General features: G+C 44.9%; 1 long non-coding RNA gene across 1 annotated transcript; it reads right to left on the minus strand.

Annotated features, from left to right (window-relative positions):
- Positions 1 to 19647: 19647 nt before the first annotated feature.
- LOC310711101 lies at positions 19648 to 23434 on the minus strand. The gene is made up of 3 exons (XR_014528367.1): positions 23224 to 23434; positions 22903 to 22956; positions 19648 to 21634 (listed from the first exon to the last, which is right to left on the minus strand). It is a non-coding gene; the product is annotated as an uncharacterized lncRNA (long non-coding RNA).
- Between the last annotated feature and the right edge of the window lie 2241 nt (positions 23435 to 25675).

Here is a 25675-nt window from a genome sequence, read left to right on the forward strand (position 1 = left end):
CTCCCATAGAAAATCTTTGTACCTTGCCAAATTCTTGTCGCTATTTGGAGCTGGGATGAATCAGGCGTAAAATGAAAATAAATCGCTAATTCCCCCTAATAATGCCTGATTTCCTGATTTGATATCCCACATTAATTCTAATTACTTATCCAGAGTCAGGGCATTAATCAACATGTTTAAATGTCTTCTCATTTAGCAACACTGATGCGCCAAGCAGCTGGCACAGCAATGCGCCCACGTGCTGGGGATGTGCTGTTGTTGTGCTGGCTTGCTTTAGACTGCAGCACTCTCCATGGTGCAAGAAGCCCTGTCAAGTGGTCGGGGATGTTAGCTTTCGCTGGCAGTCATTGAATAAGTCACTGATGAGAAAGGTAACACTCATGGTGAGGCACAGATTTGTCTAGCCTGGCCAAGTAATCACTGAGGTAACTTATAAAGAAAACCAATCTGAGGTAGCAGCTAATATCACAGGTTTTGAGGGGAAGAGATCTCATGCCAAGAGCACAAGCAATTTTAGGCACAACAGAATACCTGCATTCCCCCCTACAGTGCTATTCTCCTAGCCATCTGCTGGCTGGGGAACTGGACTGGTATTTGGTAAAGTCCCCAGCACATGACATTTTTTTGGGCCAGATATACCAACTAAAGGCATCTGATCTGCTAAATAAACCTTGTGAGGACACACTCCTTCTCTGAAGTTTTTGTTCTTCTTAAAGAACTGAAATGTGAAGTTGATGTCTTCTCACAAAAGATGCAATTATTATTATTTCATTTGATTTATAAATATTTTTTTATTATTTGTTTTATAAATAAATTATATAATATCATTTATTATTGCCCAGGTTTCCCCAGCCACTCCAGGCTGCTTTCAGCATATATAAAAACATAGCAAAGCATTAAACATTAAAAACGTCCCTGCCTTCAGATGTCTTCTAAAGGTTGTTTAGTTATCTCCTTGACATCTGATGGGATGTCCTACGATTGGTCTGGAAAGTGGCTAATGTAACACCATTTTAAAATAGGGATCCAGGGGAGAGCTGGGAAATTAGAGGCCAGTTGACTATTAATGCTTGTTCTGGGAACACTAGCAGAAAGCAGCTGCAGATAAAATAGTCAAGCACATGGAATAACAAATCTTACTGAAGAAGAATTGACATGGCTTCTTCAAGGTTAAGTCTTGTCTCAATAACCTTTTAGAGAGTGTCAACAAGCATGTGGATAGTGGTGAACTAGTAGACATTATGCACTTGGACAAAGTTCTTCAGCCAAGAACTTACCGTATTCACCTGAGAAGCTCAGCAGTCACAAAATAAGAAGACAGGTCCACTTATAGACCAGTAACTGGGTAAAGGACAAGACACGGGGATAGGGATAGGTGGACAGTTCTCACAATGAAGGGATGTAAGAAGTTGAATTGCTCAAGGATCTGTATTGGGATCAGTGCTTTTTAACTTGTTCACAAATGAGTTACGGGCGGACAGTGAGGTGACAAAATTTGCTGATGACACAAAATTGGTAAAACAAAAGGAATTGTGAGATGTTCAAAAGGATCTATCCAAACTGGGTGAATGGGCATTGAAATAGCAAATGGAAGCTCATGTAATGTGATGTCCATTGGAGCAAAACAAACAAACAAACAAACAAACCAACCAACCAACCAACCAACCAAAACTTCACATTATTGTTGTTGTTGTTGTTGTTGTTGTTGTTGTTGTTGTTGTTGTTGTTGTCTGAATTGGCAATGGCAGACCAGGAATGAGATCTTGAGGTCATATTGGGTAGCTCACTTAAGATGTTAACCCAAGGTCCAGCAGCTGTGAAAAAGGCACATTTCATGTTAAGGATTATTAGGAAAGGGAATATTTTGACTGCGTCAGACCAACACGGCTACCTGCCTGAATTAGGAAAGGGACTGGAAATAAAATAGCAAATACCATAATCAATTCTACAAATCTATTGTGCAACCATACTTGGAATGCTGCTTATAGTTCTGTTCATAACACTGTGAAAATGATATTTTAGAGCTGGGAAAATGCAGAAGACGACAAACAAAATGACCCAGGTGTCTGGAGTAATTCCCTTATGAGGAATGTTTACAATTCTTGGAGCTTTTTAGTTTAGAAAAAACAAGTGAGTAAGGAGGGACATGATAGAGGTATACAAAATTATGCATGTTATGGAGAACGAGGATTGATGTTTTTCTTCTTTTCTCATCCTAATTCTAGCCAGGGGTCATCCAATGAAGCAGAAAGTTAAGAGATTCAGGACTGACAAAATGAAGTGCTACAGAATTTTAGAGGTAATATGCCCTTGAGTACCAGTTGCAGATAATGACAAGTGAGGACCGTACTGTTGCACTCAGGTCCTGTTATGGACTTCCCATAGACATCTTGTTGGCCACTGTAAGAACAGGATGCTGGGCTAGATAAGCCGTGGGACGGATCCAGCAGAGCTCATCTTACCTTATAATTATGAAGGTACTTCTCATCATGGTGAGCCATCTACGTGCTGATAGAAGCTCCATGACAACGTAGCTTCTCACAGCGGGCTCCAGGTGCCTGGACAAAAGTGAATTACTCTGCAGGGAAGAAATAACTCTGAAAGAGTGAAAGTGAGCTAAGCAAAATGCTCAGGCACTCTGGAGAACAGCAGCCCTTTAATGAGGCAGGTGATAGCACATTTTGCCATTACAGGAGCTGCTGGCATCCATGGGCAGTGGGATGAATATGCACCCAATGATGGCAAGTGAGAGGAGAAGCTTGTACACGGTTCTTCTCATTAGCTCATTGTTCAAGAAGACTTTAAGGACCCACCTGCCACTCACAGCCCTGCCTTTGCCTGCTATTAAGTGGAATCTCACATTAGAACAGAGCAAGGAGATGAGGGTTTTTGAGTGTCTGGCAACCTTACCTAGATAGAGAATGTACTGCAATTATCTTCTCCAAACTGCTTGGAATGCTCATTTAATGGAAAAAGCAGTGTGTGCTCATGCACGCATATGTCTGATAGTACATATTTCTCCACGCAAACCACATTTCCTATATGCAAGCTTCTAGTATTTTAAGAATTTATTGCTGGGTAGTTTACTTCAAGTGTTTGAACTATCGTATGGTTAAAAAAAAAAAAGGTAAAGGACCCCTGACATTTAAGTCCAGTCGCAGACGACTCTGGGGTTGCGGCACTCATCTCGCTTTACAGGCTGAGGGAGCCAGTTTTTGTCTGCAGATAGTTTTTCCGGGTCATGTGGCCAGCATGCCTAAGCCGCTTCTGGTGCAACGGAACACCGAAACCAGAGCAGCACATGGAAACACCGTTTACCTTCCTGCCAGAGTGGAACCTATTTATCTACTTGCACTTTTTGGCGTGCTTTTGAACTGCTAGGTTGGCAGGAGCTGGGACCGAGCAACGGGAGCTCACCCCGTCGCGGGGATTCGAACCGCTGACCTTCTGATCGGGAATCCCTAGGCTCTGTGGTTTAGACCACAGTGTCACCTGTGTATGGTTACATGGGTGTAAATAAGTTTTATCTACATCATTATTGGTCCATGTTCTTCACCACTTCTCCATATCTGGGTGCCCACCTGGCAGGCAGCATTGGGAAGGTGGGTTGTTAGAAGGAGACTTGCAAAGGTTTCCCAAGCCTCCAGGATCACAGCAGCAAAAGGACTGCGGCAAATTAACAGCATTGTGAAGGCTGCTGCCTGGCGATGGGTCACAGGATGCTGAGATAGACTGGCTGGCAGAGCTGTGTTTACCTCCAATGGATCTGCCTGCATTCGGTCCTTTTACATTGACCATGAACTGGGAGAACCGACATATGTTCACGTCACAACCATTTTTAGCTTGGCCAGAAGGCCACACATCTTCCCTGCTCCTGTTGATAGCTAGACAAAGCCAAAGTGGCCTGTTAGTCCCATCTGGCTATAACTGTTAACATGCCCCTTCCTGTTTCTACTGACAGAGTCCCATACTTCCTACATCAGAGTGAGTGCATCTGAAAAGGCACCTAGTGGGTTGCTTTATCTTCCATCTCCACCAGCATCTCCACAGCCTTGTCCTTTGTGCTACCGTTTGTATCTGCTAGCTGTGCTTTTGAGAGCCAGTGCTAGTCTCTTTGGCAGACAGGCATCTTTTGATCACCTCCTCCAGCTCTGAGTGGGCTAACCGCTTGGAAGAGATGGAAGCTAGTTTATTCCCTTATCTATTTTCCCCTGATATTTATCTTTCTCTTCTCCCCTTCTCTCTCCCCCCACCCCCCTTTTATGAATTTGAGAGCCAGGCAAAAGTTCATCCCGTTTACCCAGGAGCTCCAGAAATGAAGAGAGAGGTTTCATCTTTGCAGATTTGCACTTATATTTTGATAGCCTCATACAAAAGAAAGAAAGGTGGCTCTGCTTATCCATCTCAGAAGGGTGATTTTCATCTCTTTTGGCTGTTTGAAAGCTGAGTTATCCTCCAGGGATATCTACAGTCCAAAATGCATGGGAGACTCATGAACACTGCTGTCAGCTAAGGTTTGCCCTGCAGAAATCAAAGAAGGTGTTAAGGAAGCTGCATTGCTGCAGAGCAACCAGAGTCTTTCCCAAGCACAGCGGTTTTCCCTGGAGGATTATATGGTTGTCACTAACCCACCCAGATTATGACACCTCAGTGAGCATTTCTGTTACAGTTCAGTCCCTGTTTCCTGCTCTCAAATGGCTAAATGCAGTTTCTGGGAAATGGCTATTCTTGCCACAGCAAGTGCAAATATTGTGCTTGTTTTAGTATGGAATACTGGTTTGTGCTATTGATTCATTTATCTCAGTGGCATAGCATGGGTTGCTAGTGCCTGGGGCTGCATGAAGGGTTGGTGGGCACCGCATTATGTGATTGATTATGTGGGATGGGGCTTACCTCGCCTCCCCATATTTTATTCAGGTTTCAGGAAGTGCCCACTTAAAAATCCACAGTGCCCAGCAGGCTTCCTGCTTGCACTGGCTCAACTTCTGCTGCACTGAACATGCCCTCATTTCATTGGATGTCAGGATGGACATCCACCCTCTGTTCCATTCTGAACAGGTGAGAGGTGCAAAGAGCTCTGAGTGTGATGGTGTGAGTGATGGGGGGGGGGGCATGCCTGAGACATTTTGTGGTCCTATCTCCTTTTCTCTTTTCTTTTCTTTTCTTTTCTTTTACATGTGGCAGCCATTTTGTGTTATGCCACTTATCCCGTGGCAGCTATGTTGTGACTCTGGCTCATAGCATTTTCTCAAAACGTGCCCATTGGCCCCAAATGTTTGGCAGTCCCTGACTGAGACTCTAACCCATTGTGAATGTCCTCTGATAGTACAATGTGAGATTTCAAATATTCAGTTTGCACATGGTGGGAATATTAATTTAAAAGTAAATAATATGAATAAGAGGAAAGGAAAGGAAAGGAATAGCTTGGAGTAGTTGGACAAATACATGAAGAAAAGTGGAGAAAGACTGGCGTCTTAATTATAGACACAGTTACTTGGAAGTAAGTTTCACTGTGCTTATTTCCAAGTTTTAGGTTTGCAGCCTTAAACCACATTCATTTAATCTCCAACAACCCTTTCAAGGACTGAAAGTATTCTTTCCCTAGAGAATATTCATGGTCTCAGGCAGGATGTTAGCTTGGGGCTCTGTCTGCCATGCATGCAAGTTCACACTGTTCTCCCATAATGAGTCAGGCAGCTGGGCTGGGAGGAGGCCATATCACAGGCCTCCAGATGTTTCTTGCAGGTTTGTTGTATTGTGAACTCAGCTGATCAAAGCTCCTTGTTACCTGCTGATGTGTGGATGCCAATTACTGAGGAGCCTGGAGGAAAGAAATGCCGCCTTCTCAAGCTGTTCCTGGGATGACTAGCCTTGAGCCCAAACATCTGGTCATCTTTTCTTTTTTTTAATAAATAAAAAATTAGATGGCTGTGCCAGAAAATAGGCAGCAATAATTTCCTCATCCTTGAGCCTGGGCTAGATGAGGTCACTGGCATTTCAAATAACAGCCCTGGTGATGGATCAAGTGTCATGTTGTTGTTTTTGAACTTTGTGAGGTAGGTTGTGGTGGGATGCATCAAGTCAGAATAATAGTCCCCACAACCACCACTGAAACCTCAGTTCCACTCAGGAATACCACATCATTGGCCTTTACCTCTTCACTGGTCTCAGTCAATGATTGCGTTTGTTATGCCAGAATTGATGAAGCTTTGGCCTTCCAGTTGTTGTTGGACTTCAAATCCCAGCAGCCACATCCAGCATGGCCATTGTTTGGGTTAATGGGAGTTGTAATTTAGCAATGGTCCATGGGGTCACGAAGAGTCGGACATGACTAAACGACTAAACAACAAAAACAATTTAGCAATATCAAGAGGGCCAAAGTATCCACAGCCCTGTCTTATGATCTGTTATGCACATCTATGTCCTCTTTCTTGGTTGCCACTCAGTGTCAGGGCTGGAGTCATGTGTAGGTCAGCAATAAAACAATAAATCACTTAGGCCAATGAAGTTAACCCTTTATATAAAGAAACAAGCCACAGCTTATGCCTAGTGGTCTCAGCATCTCTTTTAATGAGGGCTTGCTCCAAGGAAGCAGCTGCAAGGACTGAAGGTCCCCACCTTCCCTCAGCTCCCTAAGGCTCCTCTCCTAGTTCCCTCCCCAGTAGCCTAAGGCTTCACCTTCTTGCTGCTCATTGCCCGCCCCCTCTTCATTTCTTTGTGTGTTCTGGGAGAACAAGGGGGAGAAGAGCAGGTTGTGGCAGGAGGAGGAGATTCCCTGTCTTCTTCCACAGCCTGCCTATATGCAGCCTCTTAAACCCCCCCTCCTCTCCACCCTCTGAGTCTGCACTGCTCTCTGCCACAGCCTCTTCCTGTTCACTAAACTTTGTTGCCTCTTCTGCTCCTCCCAGTGTGCTCCTTCTCCCTATGACCACTCATCGCCATCCCACTGCCAATCCCCTGGTTCTGAGCCTTCTTCCTCTGGGGTTTCCCTAGCTGGTGCCTCCCCCTACCCCTCTGCATCCAGCCAGTCCATGACACCTAGCTACTTTACTCGATAACCATTTTCTCCTTTTCAGATAGGAACACATTCTCATTATTGTTAAGTACTCATATGAGAGAGGCAAACAAATTGTGGAGCCACTGAGCCTCAAACAGTAATTCGCAGCCCTGGCCTTGAGCTCCCTAAGTTCTTCTCATTCTCATGGAGCTGAAATATCCCCCCAGGATCTCAGCTATCCCTCTTATGTGTGCAGACTGGGAAATAAAAGGTGGGGTAAAAAGTACATCTGACAGGAATTTAAAGGTGGCAGAGCAGTTTCTATGCAACGGCAGCTGCTGCCCAACCCCACAGTACAGTACTGGTAAAATATTTAGTCCAATGAAACATAGTTCAAGGGTGAGGAACAAACCACCGCTCCCCCAAAATAGGAACAACATGGATCTAGAGGCAAGGAAGCTAAAAGAAGGAAAGTATGCAAGTTGCAGTGCCCCTCAAAGAGGGTCCACCCTACTATTGTAAAATTCATGAAAGGCCCCATATGTCACCAGCAGTTGACCCTGCTTGCAAAGGTTCCCTCTGTGCAGTTTAACAACAACAACAAGAAGAACAATTTATTTATACCATGCCCGTCTGGTTGGGTTTCCCCAGCCACTCTGCGTGGCTCCCAAAATAATATTATTTTTCATAAAAAAGCGATAAAATATTAAACATTAAAAACTTTTCTAAACAGGGCTGCCTTCAGATGTTTTCTAAAAGCCAGGTAGTTGTTTATTTCCTTGACATCTGATGGGAGGGCGTTCCACAGGGCAGGCGCCACTACTAAGAAGGCCCTCTGCCTGGTTCCCTGTAGCTTCACTTCTCATAGTGAGGGAACCCCCAGAAGGCCCTCGGAGGAGGACCTCAGTGCCCGGGCTGAACAAGGAGGGGGGGTGATAGTTCAAGGATAGTAACACCTCTTGAGATGCAAACCCAGAGCTGCCCGCTCTACTCAAGGGAATGGCCGACATGTGATGAGCTCCATGTCCTCCTTGGTACCCTGGATCACTGCTGCCTTGGCCTCTGTGGTCCCATATTGGCTGCAGATGGCATAGCTCTGGGTGACAAAGCTGTCTTTTAATATTTGCTCATTTCAGTAACTTTGTGTTGTAGGCAAGTCTGCCTAAGGTCATGCTGAGTCTGCGCACAGCACTATAAAGTGGTGCATCTTTGGGCAGTTTTATAAAAAACTGGAATCCAAAATGGTCTATTTTGCTGATATTGTTTCCTTTCACACATACAAATTTACTGTCTCTTGATTTCCCCCATTCTGACACCCCCAGCGTTGCCATAACAACAGGCGTTAAGAGCTTGTTGACATTGCCCTGTTGTGCTAATTGCACAATTTCCTGCTGCTGTTACGAGCCAGTTGTTCCTTTTAAAAAGCTGAAATTGCTTTTGGCTGGTCCATTTGTTACTTCGCTGCCTCCTTGGGCCTGGGAAGGGGCTTAAAGGAGAGAACAAATTAACCAGAAAAGCCTCAGGGAAAGGTTGTTGAGCCCTGCTGCGAGCAGGTCTAGCTGGCGCATGGCGGGCAAACTGCTCTCCAGCTACCAGCACCTTTCATACCTCCCAATGTATGAGGCTGGAAAACAGGTCCATTTTTGAAACATTAAGTAACCAGGGAATTCATATTGTGAAGAAACCAAGTGAGGAAGCCACTTCTATAAATATTTAGCAGCATGTCCCATCAAATATCTTTCATTGAAGAGATAAAAAGAAAAACTTGTGGTTCAAAATTTGGTTTGCTAAATGTATTTATTTAGCAAATTTATATCTTGTCTTTCTTCCATCACAGAATTCAAGATACCTTACAGGGAGTTTCCAGGAAGCCTCCCATCCAAGTACTGACCAGGTCAAGACCTGCTTAGCTTCAACAAGGTGACTATTCACAGGACTTTCTGAGCCTGCCCTTTTGCTGAACTAATATAAGGATCCCAACTCTGCTTGAATGGGACTCCTCCTTTCTAATCCCAGTTGTGCTAGCATTGGCTATGATGGTGGCTCAGTGGTGGGGGATGCAGTTAACACCTTGGCACTCAAAATAAGTCTATATTTGCACCCAAGTGTGATCTGGCTCAGATTAAGCTTTGGGGTGGTGGTGCAGAACCTTCTGTCTTTTGTGCGGCTGGTATGTAGCCTATTGTACAAAGGCAAAAGCCACGTCAATGGCTCCACTCATTTTTGCATCTTGCCCCACCCACCTCCTCTCTCTGGTCCTGCACACCTCTGGCATGTGGCCCCCGGAATGTTGTTCATGAGAGAATGTAGCCCACAGTGTGAGAGCCAGTGTGGTGTAGTGGTTAAGAGCGGTAGTCTCGTAATCTGGGGAACCGAGTTCGCGTCTCCGCTCCTCCACATGCAGCTGCTGGGTGACCTTGGGCCAGTCACACTTTGAAGTCTCTCAGCCCCACTCACCTCACAGAGTGTTTGTTGTGGGGGAGGAAGGGAAAGGAGATTGTTAGCCGCTTTGAGACTCCTGAAGGGGAGTGAAAGGCGGGATATCAAATCCAAACTACTACTACTACTACTACTACTACTACTCCTCCTCCTCCTCCTCTTCTTCTTCTTCTTCTTCTTCTTCTTCTTCTTCTTCTTCTTCTTCTTCTTCACAGGCTGAAAAATGATCTCTTCCCCTGATCTACAGGCTACCAGGAGAGCCTGATCATGTGGCAAAGGACCCAGCAAGCCTGGCATCATGAAAACAACAGGAGCAAAAATGTTGGCTTCCTACCAGCAGAGCAGAATGAAGATTAGAAGGAAACTAATCCAGTGGTAGGGATGTGCGTGGCGCTGTGGGTTAAACCACAGAGCCTAGGACTTGTTGATCAGAAGGTCAGCGGTTCGAATCCCCGCGATGGGGTGAGCTCCCATTGCTTGGTCCCTGTGCCTGCCAACCTAGCAATTCGAAAGCACATCAAATTGCAAGTAGATAAATAGGTACCGCTCCAGTGGGAAGGGAAATGGCGTTTCTGTGCACTGCTCTGGTTCGCCAGAAGCGGCTTAGTCATGCTGGCCACATGACCCGGAAGCTGTATGCCGGCTCCCTCGGCCAAAAAAGCAAGATGAGCACCGCAACCCCAGAGTTGGCCACGACTGGACCTAATGGTCAGGGGTCCCTTTACTAATTCAGTCGTGCGATCTAATGCAACACCCTCTTCCTCTCTCTCATTATTTCTGCCTCTGACCAACACTGTCTATCCAGATTATCTTCCAATGTCCAGCATTTTATTTTAGAAAAAGAAAGGAGGAGGAAGTAATGACCTGTGCTTGCTCCATGTCTCCTGATGTCCTTTTAGGCTTGAGGCCAGCTGGATTTCGAAAGAAAATATGAAGTTCAAGATTTGCAGGGGTGAGGTGGAGGGATTCTGCCAACAGGATTTTGTTACTGTCTGGTGCTGAAAGGAAGGCAGTAAAAGAAGAGGCTTGGAAAGCTATTCTGAGTCTTCTGCCTCCAGGCTTGATCATAGAGGAAGACTCTATTAATTAGTGTCTGGCTCAAATCCACCAGCAGTGTCCACATTTTCGAAGGTTGCTAGATAGCCTCCAGCTCTCAGCTCACCTGATGGACTTCCTTCTCTGGAAACCTCTGGGCCTAAAATTGGCTTTGCTAAGACAAAAAAAGAGTTGTATTCAGCATTTCTGAGTTAATTAGTCTCTCTTCTGTCCGAGACAGTGGACTGCTCTCTCTGGTCAAGATGCCAGAAGGCGTTTGAAATGTTAGTGAGTTAAGGAAACTATGGCAAGGTTTTGGCATCAGCTTTTGGTGACTTTGTCTCTCAGCAATTTGTGTGAATTTTCCCTGAGTCAGAAGGAGAATGGTAGGGTCTGAGGCTCCTGCCCCAGCAGATGACCAGTGCTGCAATCATGACATTCTTCAGGCTAGTACAAAAAATCTGTTGTAGAGCTTGGCCAGACCGAGTCAGAGGTGGTCCAGAAGTGTTTTTGTTGTCAAGAAACAGGCTTGGAATGCCTGTTGTGGGTAGCGGTGGAGGGGTCAGTCTATTTGGGTCCATGTCACTTTCACCTGTGTTCGTTCATAAATCTGTTCTGTCCTAATTCTGCATTAATCTGAGTTTTTTAATCCATACAAAAAGTCACATTTAAACATTATCTCAAATACTCATTTAAAAATGCATTTGATACAGTTTTGTTTTAGCTGAGAACTGTGCCACATTAGGAAAAGTGCAACATGGATGTTCTGTTTAACACATTAGTCTGGGAGGTGCGGATCAGTTCATTTTTGTATGAGAATTCACAGAGATGGAATTATTCAAGTGTCTCCAGACATGGGGCTTGTGTATCTAATGTGAGGGAGAAATGAAGAGGATGCATTTCAGGTGTGGAAGAAAAGGACTGGGACTCATGCAGCCTGTTCTTTAGCAGAGCTGCTTTCAGTCCATGTGCCTCCCCCACCCTCCAAAAGGCCATTATGATACATCACTGGTTCCCTGCTGGAATTATGACAGCGCTCCCCCCTCTCCCAATAATGTCAAAGGACTCAGTTCAGGTAACACAGAACTGGGCAACCTTTTTCAGCTCTAGAGCTGCAATTGGTTCTAGGCAACATTCTAGGCCAGTGATGGGTAGAGCCAGAAGCAAAAATGGGTGGAGCAACACATGTAAATTTTGCCTTTTGAAGGCTAATTTCCTTCTTCTTCTTTGGCAATCACTCGTAGTCGAGTAAGATTGTCTTCCATAAACACGGTTTTAACAATGAGTCCGTAGGTGACTCTAGAGGCCAATTCTGGATCCACAAGTGCTTCCACAGTGGAGAGACTGGTTTCTGGGCAGGAGTTGATCACGGTGTGGATTTGCCAGGCGTGCCTTCCTCTTAGCACATTTCTCCCTTGCATCCTGAGTTTGAGTGTCTTCAAAGCCCATGACACCTTAGGTAAAGGCTGTTCTCCAACTGGAGCGCTCGCAGGCCAGTGTTTCCCAGTTGTCAGTGTTTATACTACATTTTTGTAGATTTGCCTTGAAACAGTCTTTAAACCTCTCACCCTATATCCTCCTTCCAGCCAAACAAGAGGCATGATCAGACTTCAGGGATACGTTCCAGCCTGCTAAAAAAAGGAAAAGTGAAAAGCAGACACAGTGTGACCCAGGGAGAGTTTCAACAGCCAGATACAGTGGCTTGGGGGGCTGCGTAGCTCTACACCCCCCCCCACCTGTAGACCTAAGGTTTACCGTCCCTGCTCTATTAGTTACTCTTGCTCTTATCACTGATTTGTTAGGCAGAGTAAAGAGAAGCCACAGGGTGCCTCAGATTTATTTTTTAAACCTGTTTTCTCAATGCTTGGACCAGCATCTAGTCCAGGTACCGAAAGGCCTGGGGAGAACAAAATGGGAAGAGTTCTGTAACCAGTCTTTGCAGTCCATTTACAAAACATCCTGCCAATGATCCTACTCGGCTCCTGCTGTCAGCAGCAGCAGAACTGGAGCTATTTTAATGAGCTGGGGGATCAAACCAAGGCAAGCACAAATTGTACAGTTGTGCTCTCTGTTTGTTGACGACGCATTCCATGCACCAAGTCTGTTATGCCTATCCATTTTACTCCTTTGAGTACAAAATTTTATAAAAATAAAAATAAAATAAATAGAGGATCATTCTCAAGGGTCTTCATGTACAATTGACTCTTGCATATTGACTGCATTTCTCTGGGTATTATTATTTGTGGGAATGTTGAGGGTGACAGGAGAGGATATATTGATTATTTATATCCTTCCTAACTTGCACTAGCAAGTTTCTTCACTTAGAGTGCATTCCCCCTTTACGCAGCAGAAAACTGGTTGCAGACTCATGTGAGCCCCTTAAGACAATAAACAATTCAACCTGGCTTGCCCAGATTGAGATATGTTCTATTATTCCTGGCAAGACCCCTTTGATCCCTCCTAAAAGAACAAAGACACCACAGTCTTATGCATAAGTAACAAAAAGTAGTTTTACTCACGATCAGGTAGAGCACAGTGTGATCCCTGAAGGTAGGCTTTAGGCTTAAAGTTACAACCATGTACAAACAAGTTTACCCCATATGAGAGATAACCTGGGGGACTGCTGGTTGCCAGCCAGCAGTCCAGTCCAAGTGAATCAAGAAGTTTGCAGGACGAAAAAAGACAATAGAAGAGAGGGAGGTGGCGGCGTGACTTGGCCTTTTACCAGGTCTGGAAAGGTCACACCCACCTGCTAGTCACATGCAAGGAGGGATGCTCCAGCCAGGTGTAACAGGAAGTTCAACTGACTGGACCAACATCCCCTGCATGACCACTCTAGCAAAACAGGTAATGTTGTACTTGACTGCTCCCAGTGGATTACATCCCACATAATTGTTAATATTTTGCACCCCCTTGGCTCAGCACCCTGAGTGAGGGAACTGCTTGCACTGCCCTAAATCCATTGCTGGGAAGGGGATGTCTTCACCCAATATGCATTACATGTTTGAATTCCCGATGCCTGCACCCCTTTCTGAATTCCTATCCATGAAGCTGTCAACCCCGCATGTGCTGTCATCTGCACATGTGCAGTGGCTGTCTCAAATGTACACACCTCAGCTTACCTGTGAAGCGAATGTGGCTTAAGTTTTCAATTGGATGGAAGCTGGTTTGGGGGGAAATGCCTCAGACAGTGTAGATATAGATTGTGACTAACGTGCGCGCACAGCTTCAAACATCAATTGTGGCAGTGCGTGGAAGCCAGAGTAAACGGTAACATGTATACAGCCTTATACCCATACTGAGGATTAAGTGCGATTGCCCTCTGTTTTCACACTTCAGCTAACAATGACTGGAACAAGGATATGCAATAATTATATCGGAGATCCAAAAGCAGCTGCAGCATGCATGATAATTTAGTAAGGTAAACCTGAGCTATTCTTTGTCTCGGTACATCCAGGAAAAAAATATGTTTGTATGAGACTTAAAAAGCACACTCAGTTTTTCTTTTTGGAGATTTCGCTCCCAGCTGGGATCTCCTTTCCTATACGAACATATTTCTTCTGCTTTTATCTGTTAGGAGTGCCAGATGGCAACCTGGAAATTGTGTCTCTCCCCACCCTCTTTTAAATCTGTGACTGAATTGGAATTTGCGTGCCTTTGCCTGTCCATTTTCTTCTTCCCCTCCAGGGTCTTATCACCACTCTCCCCTCCACCATGTGGCATAGCTGGAGTCCTGAGAAATAAGAAATAAGAAATAAGACTACCCCCAGACTGGTAGCTCCCCCCCCCCGCCAAGTTGATATATTCATATACTGTAATACAAAATGTCGAAAGCATTTTGGGGAAGAAGTCTTCCCCAAGGCCAGTTGTGCAGTACATCATAATGACTCCCTGCAATATCCACACACTAAATGATTTTTTTTTAAATGCAGGTAGCTGTGTTGTTCTATTATATAAGGGTGTCTATTATATAAACCCAGAAGGCTGTCACAGAATGGTAAACTGGCCACTTTCTCTGACTTCCTTTATGCTAACATGTCCACAAACCATAACAAAACTTGAAAGCCTTGTTATCACCTCCTTCACTTGCAAGAGCAAGGGGAAGTAGTCAATTACTTGGGTGTTCTGGCAGATGACATCCTCATTCCTACAATGGAAAAAGTCCTAGAGTTGCTGTCTCTTACGTTCCCTCTTCATTACATCACTGCCCAGGGACAATATTCAGAGAGCATATATAAATATATGTAAAATCATATTATGAATAAAATTTGATGGCACTTTAAACCTGGGTCCCGCTTGGTGACAAAAAGACAGGAGGGAAGTGGTGGCAGCAGTTTCTCCTTCCTTGCTTCCATATTCAGTAAGTAAGGGAAAAGGTTGCCTTCTGACAACTTTGCTAATTGTATTTTCCTCTCCTGCTGTTCTCTGGTGTTCCTTCTTCTTTTAAATAAAGAGGCAGTGTCCTTTTTTTTTTCCAAGTTCACAGGTTCAGCTCTTTGCCCTTATTATGAAAGAAACCATTAGAAGAATCACTGCCATCGATCATTTGAGTTTCCAAACCGTATTTAGGCCATTTTGCAATTGACCCTGTTTTAGTAAGCAGTCTCCTCTCTTCCTCAGCTTATCTCTAGAGGAGGCAATGTTTTTATAAGCCTTATCTGCGGGCTTAAGTATATGGAATCCTTCCATTGTAGGGGAGAGCGACTGAATGACCCTTATGGTAACTCTTTTATGATTTCATGGTGGTGTCTATTATTTATTTATTTCATAAAAATGTAAACATTGCTTGATTGTAAAACAAAAACAAAAACCCACAACACCTTAGAGTGATTTACAAAAAGATAAAGCAATAAGACTGGGGGGGGGGGATACAAAAGTTAAGATACCAAAACAGGTTAAAATTAACTAAACATTCTAGGTAAAAAAAGGTTAAATTCTATGGTTGTGTGACTCTAGCCGGTTCCTGTTCTTCAAAGAACCCACTCACAGCTGTTTCATCTCTCAAAAAGGCCTCCAGAACTGGGGTGGGGAACCTTAGCCCTCCACAGGGTTGTTTGACTTTGTTAGTCCCAGCCATCATGGCCAATGGCAAGGCATGGTGGGAGTTGCAGTAGCAACATTTGGATGGGAACTGGTTCCCCACCCCAATCTAGAACATGGTTTGCTTGAAAGAATGTTTTCAACTAGCATTCCAGAATCAGAACCAGTTTACAACATTTCTGTGCAGGGAGCCAAATAGATGTTTTAAGTTGGGGGGAAAATGTGAATAATGGGGGACCATGACAGAAGCATATAAAATTATTCGCGGTGTGGAGAAAAGCGGATAGGAAGAAGTCTCTCTCTTAATACTAGACCCTTGGGCTTTCCAGTGGTGCTGAATGTTGGGAGATTCAGGACAGGCAAAAGGAAGTTCAGTGGTACCTCGGGTTAAGAATTTAATTTATTCTGGCGGTCCGTACTTAACCTGAGGTAACATTTTAGCTAATGGGGCCACCTGTTGCCATCGTGCAATTTCGGTTCTCATCTTGAAGCAAAGTTCTTAACCTGAGGTACTATTTCTGGGTTAGCGGAGTCTGTAACCTGAAGCGTCTGTAACCTGAAGCGTTTGTAACCCGAGGTACCACTGTACTTCTGACAGTGTGGATGCACTATGGAATTTTCTCCCACAGCTTTGTAGTGATAGCCACCAGCTTTGGCTTTTGAAGTGGATTGGACAGTCATGGAGGATAACGTGGTCAACGGTGACTAGCCACAATGACTATGTTCTGTGTCCACGGTTGGATGTAGTATGCCTCTGAATACCAGGTACTGGGAACCTCAAGTGCAGAGAGTGCTGTCGCATTCAGCTCCTGCTGCAGGCTTCCCATAGGTATTTGGTTGGCCACTGTGAAAACAGGATATCAGACTGGATGGGCCTTTGATCCAATCTAGTAGGGTTCTTCTTATGTTCATAGATGGCAAAGCTGATGGAAAGAGGATTGGTGGTCTTGAGGGGAAACGTCACTAGTGAGAAGATTCATTTGGTGGAAGTAACCCGTTCCTTGACAACGTCTAGCCAATCAAAAAGCTTTGTTTGGAGAACAGAGGGCTCTGGAAGAGAGAGCTTCCAGTTGTATAGTTCAGTCTCCCACTCCAGCAGGTGGTGCTGTGGCTCCACCTGGAACGATGTACAAGCTGTCGGATGAAGGGGGAAAGAGGCAATGACACCTGTAGCACCTCATTACGCATTTCTGTGAGCCTTTGTTGACGAAACCCTACTTCATTGGGCCATGAAGTGGGAAAGAATGAGGGGGAGATAAGTAAGTGCATATGGGGATAGCAATATCGGAAAAGAAAAACCAGTGATACAGGGGCACTCGATGAGTACATGTGAAAACACCACGCATTGTATTATAGGGATTCACCTAGATGTACAGCTCAAGGTGTGATGTGTGCGTGTCACACATGAGTTTGCAAACATGGGTAAGAACGTAAGAAGCATTGCTGGAGGAGGCGGCCAGTGGCTCGTCTAGTCCAGCATCCTGCTCTCACAGTGGCTAGTCAGATGCCTGTGGGAAACCAGCAAGCAGGATTTGAGCACAAGGACACTCTCCCCTCCTGTGGTTTCCAGCAACTGGCATTCAGAAGCATTGTTGCTTCCAACTGTGGAGGCAGAGCATAGCCATTGTGGCCCTCTCCTCCATGAATTTGTCTGTCAGGAATGCGTGCAGGAGCCAGGCCCTGTGACCAGTAGGGCTTCGCAGGACTGGGGCCTTCCTAAGTTTGTTCTGAAGAGGCAAGGTGCGGCCGCACAGGTGAGGCCGATTGGTAACTCACAGCACCTGGTGGCAGGAGCCGGGAAGGGATATAAGGCCAGCATTTCCCTTTGGCTCTTTGCCACAGCAACACGTTTCCTGCCTTGCTGCGTTTGGCTTCTTGCTTCCTGATCCTCGGACCTCGGCTTCTTGACTCCTTGCTTCTCGACCCTCGGACCCTTGACTTTGTGACTCCCTGCTTCCTGATCCTCGGACCCCTGGCTTCTGGACTCTCGTTCCTGCTCCCACCCTGCCATCTTGCCCCTGGCCCCGATGTCCGCAGCCAGGACTTTGATTGCCAGTAGACTGGACCGTGACATTGTCTAATCCTCTTTCAAAGGCACCCAAGTTGGTGGCTATCATTGCCTTCTGTGGGAGGGAGTTCCATAGTTTAATTATGCATTGTGTAAAGAAGTAATTTTTTAAACTGTCCTGAATCTTCCAACTTTCTGTTTCATTGGGGGGGGGGGAGGTCTAGGAGTTCTAGGATTATGAGAAAGGGAGAAAAGCTTTTCTCTGTTCACTTTCTCTGTACCAGGCATACTTTTATAAACTTCATGCACTTCTTGTCACTTCTTACTCACCTTTACTCAAAGTATTATATGGGTACGCTCACCAAGAAGTTGTGAAGGGCTGAAACCCCCTCTTGAGTGCACACTTGCCAAACCCAAATTGGCTTTTTCATCATGTGTGAAACAGCACATAATGTGCAGGTTGGGTGTATGCTGCACCAGCTTTCTGTGGCTTCTACAAATGTTTTGCAGAGATTCAGTTGGTGAATGGTGAGAGCCAGTGTGGTGTAGTGGTTAAGAGCCGTAGACTCATAATCTGGTGAACTGGGTTCGAGTCCCTGCTCCTCCACATGCAGCTGCTGGGCTAGTCACACTTCTCTGAAGTCTCTCAGCCCCACTCACCTCACAGAGTGTTTGTTGTGGGGGAGGAAGGGAAAGGAGATTGTTAGCCGCTTTGAGACTCCTTAAAGGGAGTGAAAGGCGGGATATCAAATCCAAACTACTACTCCTCCTCCTCCTCCTCCTCCTCCTCTTCTTCTTCTTCTTCTTCTTCTTCTTCTTCTTCTTCTTCTTCTTCTTCTTCTTCTTCTTCGTCTCTACGAGTACATGTGAAGAAGTGGCCCTAGAAGACATTGAAAGGCATCCTGGTAGCTAAGTTACAAATACAGTAGAAGAGGGAATCAAGGCTGAGACGCTCTATAGGTCGACCTCTTTATCCTGGCCTTTGACCCCTGAGATGTATATATTGTTAGGACCCACCCTGTTCTTGTGACTGTAATTCATTTTAAGCAGCCCTGAAATATTATGGTGAAGGGTGGGTAGGAAATCAAATTAACACTGCTGCTTCTGCTGCTAATACATGAAGAAGAAATAAGTGAGATGAGTTCTTCCCTTTGTGGCCCATTCATTCCAGGTCTATTAATGGGTCAAGGACTGCATGCAACATCTCCTCCTTATTTAGATCTGAAGGAAGATTCCAGCAGCCCACAAACATCATCACTTCAACTCAGTGGGAAGGCCACCCTGTTAGGTTTGTCAGTAATTTATGATCAGAATAATCAGGATGTTATAAATACTAGATGAAGGGTTCTTATAAATATTTGAAGCAGGAATAAAGCTATATCAAGTGTGAAACAATTATGCTACCCACCCCCTACCCCATCCCTACTCTCACTCCTGCATGTGCCTTCACTTGCTTTTATTCTGTCTTTTGAAAATTGCATCAGAGTGATTGCTCAAAACCCATCGCAGCAAAACTGAGGGCCAGCGTGCTTTGGACTTAGAATGTGTACTTGGGCATGGGAAGCCCAGGTCCAAATGCCTTCTGAGCTGTAAAGCCCAGCTGTAAAGTTTTGCTCTGGGCTTCCAGCTTCATCTCTTTCAAAAGAGCAAGGATGAGGGAGAAAATTATTTTGGTTAACATTTTAATACGAAACCTCCTAATCTGCACTTTCTGAAACAACACACGAACTGAAACACAATTAGAAGACTGTTAAACTTTCACAATATTGCAAACTGATGCAGAAATGTGGAGATCTGAATTTAAGACTGGAAAAATAAGAGAAATTGGAACTGACCGATTCATTCATCCCTGCACAAGAGTAGGAGAGAAGAAATGTCATGGTGCATGTGCAGCCACAGAACCGGACTCCTTCATCTGCCTCAGCTGCAACAAAACATGTCTCTCCCGTATTGCTCTCTACAGCCATAGCAGGTGCCTTCCAACAATTTGACTTCACCCACAAAGCCACACTCCTCCACTACCTCCTGAGACAGATGGATGCCAACGCAAGAGTACTGTGAGGCTACAAAGGATGAGCTACAAGGCAAGTAAACCGAGAGGGGGCAGTCCTCAGAAGAGAGAGGGAAGGGGAGGAAGCCCAACCGTGACCTCTTTCTCCTTTATTGCAAATCACTAATAGCTCCACACCACAGCAAAATGACAGGGTAGATGTGGGGAACAACAGTACCATTAAACAGAATAGTTTCAAAAACTTATTCTGCATGATTTGAGATCTCATCCCACTAAGTGAAGAAACTAGTGAAGCACCCTTATTCTGTTATTTTCTCATCAGCCTGATCTGTTTTCATTGTGGTGGTAATACTCTTTGAGAACCTCTGAAGCCATGAAGGAGTATTCTTATTCATTTTCGCAACAGACCTTCAATACATGGTTGGCTACTGAGATCCAGCAGCTATATGGACTCTACCTCTCCAGTGAATGGATAGCCACGAGGTCAATGGTCTGTACCAATAAACCAATCCAAGGGCTCATCCACACTTTTGTTTGCCCTGCCGATTCTGCCTAGGAAAACCTGCAGCTTAGCACTGAATCAGAACTAACGGCAATAGGGTTTTCTATGGACTGCTATTCATTCCGATTTAGCGCCAAAGAGTAGATTTTCCAGGGGAAAGACCACTCGGACCCGTGCGACAAGCAGAAGTGTGGCTGAGCCCCAAAGTGAATGAAAGGCTTTACCTGTTACAGGATGAAATGGCAAATACTAATCATTTCATTAGGATGAGAGATTCTACAGCCACGAGAACAAATTGGACACTTGGCAGATGACAGCTCTTTGCTGAAGTGTTGAGCTCTCGTGAATTCAATAGGAATTCATTGTAATAAAGATCTGATTATGGTCTCGGGAGGGTGTGTGTGTGTACACTCTGGTCTCACATGGCTTTCATCACCTCTTTATCATCAGTCCAGTGCCATTCCAACTGAAAGGTAAGGCTGAATCTCCAGTTCTGGTACCAATATTTACACCACATCCTGCCAATCTAATCAAGCCCCCCTTAGGAAATATCCCACAGAGCTTCTTCAATGCATTCTATTTACTTCCCTTGATGTAACATTGGAGCTACCCTGTCCTTATTGTATTTAGTTGCATATTTTTATACGTTACATTGAATTTTTTTTTCTGGTGGAAAGGCAAATGATAAACCATGTTAAAAATAGTAATAGTTAACAATGCACATATTTGTGGTCAAACTATTCATGTAACATGAATGGGGTAGCTAGCAGCAAGGGATGTTTTAAACATTTACTTCTGGGTACAATTTTCACTGGGAAGTCTACTCTGCCCCCACCCCACCTTCCTGATGAAAACCGCTCCTCTCTTTTTGATGCAGTTAGGCTTAGCAGGGGTTTGGGGGGGAGCTCCCATTGCTTCCAGTCCAGAGTTTTGCCAAATCTGTTCTTTCAAAATGAAACACACATTCATCGCCTTTGCCTGCATCCTTGTGACACAGACGGGCCTCGGGGTGCGTGCGCTGAGAAAATAAGATTTATGATGTCTCACACCAAGTTGTGTCTTGTTCTAGGGTGTCGTTTCGAGAAGGAGAATCTTAGGTTAGAATCCAGCTGGATCCCAAGGCTGCACAGTGCTAAGCTGGGGTCACAGAAGCTACTGTGTGAAACAGTTTCACACATTTTCTGTCAGCAAACGGGAATGAAAGACAGAGTGGGGAAACCAAGCGAATGATTTGATTAGGTGTGATATAAAGTGTATGGCCCGAGATGCTATTACATTGGGTTTATTGCACTTGTTGGCACGGCAGGGAAGGCAATGAGCAGGAGGAAGTTCACAGAGGTGCTGAACTGACGAGGAGTCTATTAACACGGAAGGATTGATAAGTCACACTGGGGAGCTCATCACTCTAATGGTGCCAAGAGAAAGGTGACGGCAGTCCCATTTGGGATTAAGACTCTGCCCCATTTAGAATGTCTCCTGGCTCCTTTTGCTCTTTGTCCCCCTCCCCTCAACAATTATGATGAAAATATTGATGGGATAATCTTCCTAAATTCGCTGAGCAGATTTTCTCTCTCTCAGAAGACTGTGGTGAATGAAGTAGGCCTATGCGGAGAAGAAGTCAATGAAGTGTCTGGGAGAAACCACATTTTATTTATTTATTAAATGCATTTCTATCCAGCCCTTCATTTTAAAAAAAGCATTTGTACAATAAAAGCATCAAAACAATTAAAATATAACAACAAGATAAAATAAGGGCTCCTCCAGGTGACCTTTTCATTGAGCAGTCATTCATATTTCCTTGCACAAAACCCACGTAGAGGTTAGGCTATGTCCAGTCCTTACTGAGCATGCATTCTGATGGCACAGCCATGGGCATCCACCCTGAATTCATCTAGATTTGGTTATGTAATGGTTATATGCATTCCTGTTAATCGTTTGTTCTACCCACACTTTTTTCATAGCATTTTCCTGCCACTTTCCTAACAGCAAAAAGTCCAGTTTCAAAAAAAGAGAGAAAAGTGTTTTTGTTGTGCCAAGGCAACAGATTACCTTAATCCATTTTAGTTTTGCACACCTAAATGGCCAGCATGTGCTTAAGTCTCTCCTACAAAATACTCATAGTCTGGAGGTGACCTAAGACTGCAGATTTAAACATGAGCTCACAGAACTCCTATAAAACTCATCACCAGCAAATGTCCAGAAGAGCATTTTATTTTACAGCTCTCTGAAGAGGTGGCAGCATCCAACCCATTTCTCTCTGCCTCGAAACTAGGTGCCTAGCAGCAAGAAGACACATGGGTGAATGGTTATGTTAGGGAGGAACACATTTTATTCACCAACTCAAGAGGAGAAGATTGTGGCCAATTTGCTGGTCTGGGGAAAGGGCTGGGCTGTGTCAGAGTGAATACCTATTAGGACAACTGAGATCTTCCTGGCATGGCACTATAAGGGATAATCACTGCACCTTATTGATTTCAACACCATCATTTCAGCTTCATTCATCCTCCATCTCTTGCACATTCCCCTTTCTGTCTGTAGGCAAGAACATCCTAGCTACCAGGATTGTAGTGAGGGATGTCCTCTGATGGCAGCTGGATTTTAACAAGCACATTGACCTGGCCCAGGGTGACAGCCTCTAGGCAGAAGATTATCTTCTTCAATTTGGCTCCACACAATCCAATTTCTGTTGCAGCTACAAGCTCCCTGACCCCTTGATCTTCACTGTGGAGTCTATTTAATGAGGAAGCCCATGAGACTGTCTGAAACAACCTTGCCCCCAAATATTTGTTCAGTAAACCCAATCTCTCACATCCTTGCTCTTGTTTATCCAGCATCCTATTGTCAGAGGTGTCTTCCTGTGCAGTACTTACATTCAGGAGTTCTATGGGAAGACAAGTCTCACCACTTCTGGTATGGTCCAGGTCCTGGGGGATAAAACAAAACAAAACCCCTCAGAAGATTATCCAGAAGAGGGACTTTCTGTGAGGCAAGATGGCGATCGCCATGGCTGCACAGAGCTCCTGAGGACCACCAGCACCAACAGCGCTGCCTGGCTGGTCCCCATGCCGCCAACACCGCCTCCCCCCCCCGGAGGGGGGAACCAGGGGTGCCCAACTCAACAACCAGGGAGGTCACCAGGGAACCAGGAAAACCAAAGGAGCTGGGAAATATAATTAGGCCTAATGACAAACCTCCCAGTTGAGAGTTCAGTTGGCTGGTGTATGTGACTCCTGAGAACTTCCAACCTAACTTTCATTATTTTAATACCTTTTTGTTTATGGTTTCACAGACGAGTTTGGAAAAGCTAGAGAAATAGAAAGAAGGAGGTGAGTGAGAAAAAGCTCGTTATTTCTCAAAATGTAAGATATTTTTTGACACCTGAAGACAGTTTTACAAATGAGAATATTTTGATACAAATACAACAGTAACGAATCATATGAATCTCCGGATGCAAATTGCCAGCAGCTTCTAGTGTTGCCACCTGGCAAGTCATGTTGTTTGCCTTCCATGTTTTTTATTTTTAAAAGACAAATCTACCTCAGTATGTGTAAGTTAATAATTTTTAATTAGCATATATATTAATGAATTAATAACTGAATTACCATTTTAAGCCTGCCTGAACAAAGCTGCTGTATGTGTCACAATTCAACAAGTAAATGCTATCTTTACTTTTTACAAGACGGTTTGTTTAACTGTTATAGCAGGAAAATCCAGTCTGCCTTAAAGCAGCTTGGATTGTTTAAACTAAAAGGCTAAAACTAGCCTAACTAAGATTCCCTTTTAAGTTGCAAAGGGATGGCACTCTGCTGAACTCACAAACGTGAGGAAGGAAGGATAACATCTAACAAATATCCTCTCCTAGCATCTATTCACATCCCAACATAGATAAGGCAGTTTGGAGAGCTTAACTGCATTCAACCATGGTGGGGCTTGAGGGCTCAGCTCTGAGAACAGGTTAGCTGTCATTTTCTTCAAGGACCAGAGATTTCTTTGTGACCTGTAGGAAATCTACATATGGCCATTCACAGTGCTGTTGTTTTCTCTCTTTCCCAGATACTCTCAAGCCCTCAGGAAGCCAGTTGTTCTTTCTCCAGCTGCCCTGCTCTCACCTCCAAGCTCCCCCCTCCAAATGCGAGTCTAAGGGCAAAAGTGGGCAGCTGCCACCAGTGACCTGCCCTCCGCAGCGCTGCCAAATGGGACACCAAAGGGAATCTCAGGGCTTCCCTCCGGACAGCTCATAGAGCTGCTCTTGTTCCCAAGTCCTGTTGCGCCCCACAGTGAGATTGGAAGAGACGTGAGGCTCTGCCTCAGCACACAACCCGACAGGCTGCACTTCTTCCACCAAGCAGGGCTGTCATCTCTCGTGTGCCTTGGAGACAAGCTGCCTCAAAAATAAACTGGAGCAGCTAACATACCCGGAGCTTGTTACAAACGTGTTAAAATCTAATGGCGAGCACGTGCTTCATGCTCCCATGAGCTGAGCGTGTCAGGAAGCGAGAGACAGAGAAGAGAGGCAGACGGAGGCAGCAGGGAGACAGGAAGGATCACCTTTTAAGAGTTCAAATTCAGCATCTGAGAGAGAAAGAGCAGAACCCCCCCCCCAGAGGCTGACTCTGTGAGGCCAAAATGCGTAAGATGGAACCTGGTGGACCAGCCAAGGCAATAACCTTAGCTGTTCATACCCAACACCTGCCTCTTAGTGTGGGCTCCATTTTAAATGAGTGTGCTCCATTGCTAAATAAAAGAAACACATGGGTGGACCTCTCCTGGCTGGTAGGTAGAAGTAGCCAGAGGCGTGTGTGTGTGAGGGATGCTCTCCGCATTTCAACAAGCACATTCTGACCCAGCCCAGGCACTGACAGAGACATTGCCAATCTCAAAGCTGACGCTCAGGCCTGCTTAAATCAGGAGCCAAGGTTTCTGTGATCCAAATTTGCTTCCATTCCATACCTTCTGGGGTGATCACCTTCACCATGCACACACAGATGTCCCTTGCAATAAGCTGAGTAACATTAACAAATCAGGACAAATGCTCAATAAACAGGTTGTCTGGAAGAGCTCACAAAGTCACAAAGTCAGAGCTGTTCTGTTTGCTAAACTTTTCTCTCTCTCCAAAAGGCCAGTCTCTGGGATTCCATTTGTGACCCATCTCATGGATGGGCCGGCTGGAATGAGTTATGCCCAGGCCTCATTAGTGATCGCAATGCCTCCATTGCCATTTGGCTATTATACTGCCCATTAGTGTCTGGGTAGACCAAGGGATGACATCTGCTATGTGGCTCTTTTACCCACCTGCTGATATGAGCAATCTCACCCGTTTCGGTAGCAGTGCCTGCCAGGAGAAGACCACGCAATGCGGCACTGACAGATGTTTTGGCTCCAACACTTGTGGCTGATGGCTTTTTAAAGATTCCATTTGGAATCAGGAAACTGTCGTAGCTTTCCAGAGAGGCATTTTCAACTGAAAGTCTCCCTCTGTTTCTTGCACACGTACCTATCTGAAAAGAAGAAATCATACATTCCCCCCCACCCCCACCCTGCCAACCCTGAGGCAAAATGCTGCAATATTAATTTTCTGAAGTTCTCAATAAGCTATTGAAGATTAATTTTGGGGAAAGCCAGAGGATGTGATGGATTGGAGCC

This window comes from Podarcis liolepis, assembly GCF_965112155.1.
Source record: "Podarcis liolepis genome assembly, chromosome: 1".
In the NCBI taxonomy this organism is placed as follows: Eukaryota; Metazoa; Chordata; class Lepidosauria; order Squamata; family Lacertidae; genus Podarcis; species Podarcis liolepis.